At 39.7% G+C, this 6,376-nt stretch overlaps 1 non-coding gene across 1 annotated transcript; it reads right to left on the bottom strand.

Annotated features, from left to right (window-relative positions):
* Positions 1–5,490: 5,490 nt before the first annotated feature.
* On the bottom strand, positions 5,491–5,597 carry LOC141597667 (small nucleolar RNA R71). The gene has a single exon (XR_012522890.1). It is a non-coding gene; the product is annotated as a small nucleolar RNA R71 (small nucleolar RNA).
* Positions 5,598–6,376: the final 779 nt, after the last annotated feature.

Genomic DNA, 6,376 nt, shown 5'->3' with positions numbered 1-6,376 from the left:
CCTCTTTGAGCAGCCCAAGTGGCCACGCCGCTCAAAATTAACACAACCACTCATTTCCCTATAAATACCCCTCAAATCCAACCATTTGAGATTTACGCGAGTGTCCGCCCCCTCTTTTCTCCCTTAAAATTCTCGACTCGACTTCTTAAGTCACAATCCGACGCGTATTTACGACCTACCGATCGTAAATACAAGCCTTACACATTGTTTGGTACCGTCATCGTGCATTAAATAACTTGACCGACCACTACACCGTCACTAACATTAAAACACTCTTTTTACTTACCAAAACGGTTTTAAACCGAGTTTTTTCCGATCAAACGAGTTGTTACACTTACGTCGGTCACTCGCCATAACCAAACATGTAAGTATGAGGGTGTAAAAATCCCCTTTTATCATGTTTTCATTTGTTTCATGACTATAACATGCTAAAACGTGCATAACATGAACCAAAACATGGAATAAACGAGCCAAAACTTATTTTTGGTCTGAGGCAGAATCCCCTTAGGTCGCCAGCTTACCCGCGCCTAAATGGGGTGTCCGGGTCAGAGATCAACCGTGTTTGTTCTCGTCATTTCCCTTTGATTCATTTTCATATTTGTAATCGGTTTTCACCATTTCAAATATTTTCGAACCCTTTTTATTTTATTTCATTTGTGTTAACCATAAAACATTTTTCACCCTTGGTTCCTCATACCATGACGGTTAAATCCGTGTTTCGGTGATAATATTTGGTTAATAACATTTAAGAGGTATTTTAAAGCCTTTTATTTTATTTCTTTACATTTTGGAGGTATTTTAAAGCCTTTCATCATTTCTTTACATTTTCAAACAAACACATTAGTCACCAACACAAAGTCATCCTTGGTTCTACATACCATGCCGGATTTTAACCCGGGTACGATGATGAGTATCGACTAATTACATTCAAATGAACTTAAAACAATTAGTTCATAATTATTTTCAAAACTATTCATGTCAAGTTTATCAAGTCGAACCCGACACCGAATATTATCAAAATAATGATGATTATTTGAGTCTAGTTCTTCAAATCAACAAATGCGGTCTAAACGACCCCTTCAAATCAAACCGGGTTCAAATACCCATTTTCAACACGTTTTCCAAAAAAGTCAGAACACGGCACATAAACCGTGGACTAACCCGCGCCTAAACAGGCCCTCCATTTCTCATTTTCAAAACCAGAGGGAGGCCCCTTGTATCGCCGGTTGGCTCGCGCCTCATGTAGCCGTCTGGTACAGGGCCTATTCCCTTCCAGCATTAGTCTAAGACGATCCCGACTCCGGTTAGCCCGGATATAGGACGGATCAGATGACTATTTGATTATTCAAAATCATATTTGCAAAATGCCTTACTAAGAAAAATGGATCATGTTATGCACCCTAAACCTAATACGGTAAATGGATGTTTAATTTCCATCTTGCATGCAAATCAATCAATAATCCAACTCGACATCTTATGCTTGATACTTGGATTAAATCAACCGACTTAGAAAGCTCTCACATGTTAGGTTTAAATTATTGGATGCGCATTCATGCATTTAAAACGTTTTATCAACTTTTGCAATCAACCAACCAAGATCGATCAGTAGAGGCCGCTAACGCGGGCGGGATTGGGTCTCTGATTAAAGGGCTTCCCAATACGTACCTTCACCTCTTACTCAGAAACTTTGGATAGTGGACGACCTTATCCAGGGCGTACGAGAGTCATTCTAGAGATAAGATGCTAAAGAGGGACGATTTCCTTATCTTTACTACCTATTTCAAACGCTGCTTTGTGCTTCGATTTGACCGAGGTATAAAGTGGATTTCGAACGGGTTCCAGGCATCCCACAAATGCTTGGTGGCGACTCCGAACATCTCTAATCGTTTCAAGACCCTTACCGAGACGAAACGGACCGATCTAAAACGATCCGGTCGAAAGCATTTTTACGCCGCCGAGCGTGGCTTTCAAAAGACCGCTGTGTGTCCACAGATCGAAGTGGGCTCGCAGGTGGGCCGTGTCCACAGATTGGCGACTCCGCTGGAGATATCTAGGACACTTACGGTCATGGTCGGGTTCCTTGTTCGGGCCCACAACCTATCCCCTTTCGACCAATTGGCTCGTCTCGTCGGCGTGAGTTTTTCTCATCCCCGCGTTTCGAATCCCGATTGTGTCAAGCATACCATTGACGTTAAACATTTCTGTTTCGTCAAAGAGCTTTCATCACTTTCGAGCACGAGGCTAGGGCACCCTCCTCACACATTTTGTTTGGATTGGTATCCCTCTCGCAAATTGGGGTTTGATTGCTTGGTGTGTAACCCACCCTTTAAAGCCAAAACCCGTGTCAGCATAATGCATAATATAATGAACTGTGAGCGCTTATGTGCTACTTGATCATAAGTCCTTCCGTGTCTTTTTTCAAACTTTCAGAAACACCTTTTTGCGCCGTTATAATGGCCATTTCAAACCTCGGTCTTTCGCCGACCGTTGCACGCCTTTATAGGCCGTCGTAATGACGATTTTCAAACCTAGTTTTTATAACCATTTCAACACGCCTTCCTAGGCCGTCGTAATGACGATTTTCAAACCCGGTTTTTACAACCATTTCAACACGCCTTCCTAGGCCGTCGTAATGACGATTTTCAAACCCAGTTTTTACAACCATTTCAACACGCCTTTCTAGGCCGTCGTGATGACGATTTTCAAACCCGGTTTTTAGAACCATTTTAACACGCCTTCCTAGGCCGTCGTGATAACGATTTTCAAAACCCGGTTTTCTGCAACCGTTTCAAATCACCTTTTCACGCCGTTATAATCACCGCGTCTAGACACGGATTTTAACCCATTTCGCGCCGACAATGGCTCTCTCAAAACCCGAGAAAAGCACACACCCTTTTCTTGAGACACTTTCGAGATCCCGAGGACCATACACCGTCCCCGAGACCTCTTCAAACATTTCAAACTCGATTTTCAAAACATGCAATTTCGAATTTCAAAACCGTCTTGGGAAACAATTGATGTGACCATAATTAGAGCATATTTAGTCCCCGAATTAGCCTTGTTCCCATGCTTTTTAGTGCATACATAGGTCATTTATTGTCTTTAGTTCCTTGTTTTGCATATTCTTTGAGGTTTTGATCCCTTGGTAGGAAAGGAGTGCAAACCTTGCATTTTCATGGCAAAATGAGACTAAATTGACCGAATTCAAATGACCAAGCATCAAGGAGAGACAAGATTAGAAGGCCTTTGTACATACTATAGTAGATGGGCAATGACGCGAAAGGATCCTTGCATCCCCAAGGAAATCCCCAAGGATTTTATGAAGGAAAAGGAAGAAAAGAAGAAGAAATGAAGTCATCCCAACAATCCGTGCGGATTGCCTAGAAGACGGCCGTCCTCCACTCCAAAGACAACGTGCGTCTTCTCCCAAAGACGCCCGGGCAAAGAACACGGAAGACGTGCGTCTTCACCCAAAAGACGCCCGGCAGAGACCGAGAATCGCCGTCCCGACCCCAAGACGCCCGGATTCCCAGGCAGACAAACTTCGTCTTCTTCAAGCTTCAATGAAAGATGCCCATCCTTCGAAAAAGACTAGCGTTTCCCTGTTCAAAACTCAAAAGTGTAATTACTAGTTTAGCCTTAGTTAACCCTAATTCATCCACCTAATCCCCACTATAAATACCCCATTAGTCTAATTAGAAGAGCATGTTCTTCTTATCAATTCTTAGAGTAGTTAATATCAATCAAATCTCTCTTTAGTTTTGTAATCAACAATTAATCAAGTTTTAATACAAGTTTTATTTCCTTAATCTCTCTTTTGTTCATCCTTTGTTTTGGGTAATTAAAGATTATTCGGGTTATTATTGGGAGATTGACAACCTCTCAATCAAGCATCAAGTACATCTTTTATTCTTGCTTTATTATTGGAATCATTAGTAGGTATAATCCTCTTAATCCCTTTTTAATTATTGCTAATTATTTTCATTTATTCATCATGTTTCACTTTGTTGGTATGATTGACAACCTTGCTAGCATGTTCAACATGATAATGAGTGAGTAGTTCCTTAGCTAGGGTTAATGGGTAATTAGGGGAAACCAACATGGGGAATGATTCATGCTTAAATTAATATGCTTTCATAGTTTATTTGCTTGCTTGTTGTGATCTCAATATATGCACATGTTATGCTTGATGAAATGCTAAGCCTATGAATCCTTGCATTTACTACCATCACCTATCTTTTCAATGAGACTTGTAAGACATAAACCAACTCGAGACTCATTAGACCATGCATGTTGTTGAGTAGGGAAGACTAAGTCGACTTGTAGGTGTTGTACAATCTAATCGATTCGGCTCCGGGACCCAAGCTTTCCTAGGATTGTAAGATATAAACCAACTCGATCCATCGCAACAATAATTGCTTGCTTATAACTTGAGAATATATTTGTATGATCAATTCCCATGAATCCCCTATGACCCCATGACACCCTAGTGCCTTTTATCAATTGTTTACAACCCTTTTAATTCATCTTGCTTGTTTACTTGCTTTGCTATTTATTTTAGTGACCTTCTACATCAACCCCAATTGTGACACCCCTAAGACACCACTAGTTGCAATAGAAATCTCATCTCAATTCCCGTCCCTTGGGATCCGAGCTTTACTTGCCTTTTTACTAATTGTAGAGTTATTTGTGAAGTTATAAATTGTGTTTTGATTCGGACGTGACCCAACGACAATATCTAATCATTTAATCGCGAAACGATTCCGGACCAAAAATGGCGCCGTTGCCGGGGACGGTGTTAACTTGATTTAGATTTTCTTATATTATTATTAGATGTGTCTTTCTTTGCCTTGGGGAAGTAAGACTTCTCAAGGTTTGTTCTAATTATTTTCGAGTTGTTTGATATTTTGCATGTCTAGAAGGTCACAAGGTGACTTGTTACCCTTTGATCGTGAAATTGAAAGAACTTTGACAACCAATAGAAGACTTGCTAGGAGGAATTTGAGAGGTATTGGTGAGGTTGTAGAGATTCAACCAAATACTATTGAGTTCATCAACCCTTTTGCAAGAGAAGGAGAGGAGAACACAACACAAAATCCAACACAAAATCAACCCACAATGCCTAAGTTTTCATCACATTCCGTACCCACCGAGGAGAACCTACCCAATGGTACTCCCACACCACAACATCTAACTGGAAATTTTATTGCCAAATCCGCATTTATCCAATTAGTCGAAAGAAGCCAATTTTGGGGGATGCCTAGTGAAGACCCTCACTCTCATATGGAGACCTTTTGTGACTATTGTGATGCGATTTCTCAAACCGGTGTAACTCAAGACCAAATTCGATGGGTCTTATTTCCTTTTTCTCTAATTGGCACCGCGAAATAATGGTTGAAAGGCCTTGATAAGGCTACTCTCGGAATTGATTCTTGGAAAAAGTTGGCTCTAGCTTTCTACAAAAAGTTATATCCACCGGAAAAGACTAACATGCTAAGAGCTCAAATCACGCGCTTTAAGCAAAGGGATGAAGAATCTTTGTATGAAGCTTGGGAGCGGTTTAAAGGAATTTGTCGCTCATGTCCTCATCATGGACTTAGTGAGTGGTTCTTGGTACAACAATTTTGGAACGGTCTTTATGAAGATTCAAGGAACATTCTCAACATGGGATCAAATGGAATGTTCACCGAAGTTGATGACAATCAAACTTGGAACAAAATTGAGGAAATTGAAAGAAAAGTAGATCTATATACTTACATATTCATATATGTTTTAATTTAATTTGTCATAAAATTAAAGATTGATCTTATGCATGCAAACATTAATTAAAGAGATGGAAAAATCTATTTCTCACCATGCAATTTTCGGATATTTTGGCACTAGTAAGGTCACCTACCTTACTTAGTTCTTGAGCTTTCCTTATGGATGAACAAGATTCAAGTATAGAATCCCTCCCAAAAGCATATACCCAAGGAATACTCATAATAACTAATATTATTTAGATCTAGTAATAATATTAGTTTTGCTATAAAATGATACAAAATAAATTGTATTTTGGCTCTTGAATCACTCGGTCAAGAGGGAGTATAGGTGAGATTTTATTTATCTAGAAAAATTACATATTGTAGAGATTATTCATTTTCTTACTCTAGAAAATTATGTTGGTGAAAAGAATGAATAATAATGTGAAAGAGAAAAGCTCTTCTCTCTTTCTTGTGGGATGGCCGAAATTAAGCATTGGGTAGTATGCCCAATGCCTTTTGTTTTTGCTCTTCTCAAAAGCTTAGGCTTGCAAGGCTAGTAGGTAGTCTTTAATCATTATGTTTTCCACTAATATGAAAACACAATATTAACCCAACACTCCCTCTTGTTATAA

This window comes from Silene latifolia, chromosome 8 (genome assembly GCF_048544455.1).
Source record: "Silene latifolia isolate original U9 population chromosome 8, ASM4854445v1, whole genome shotgun sequence".
In the NCBI taxonomy this organism is placed as follows: domain Eukaryota; kingdom Viridiplantae; phylum Streptophyta; class Magnoliopsida; order Caryophyllales; family Caryophyllaceae; genus Silene; species Silene latifolia.
This window is presented reverse-complemented; position numbering and strand designations above follow the sequence as displayed.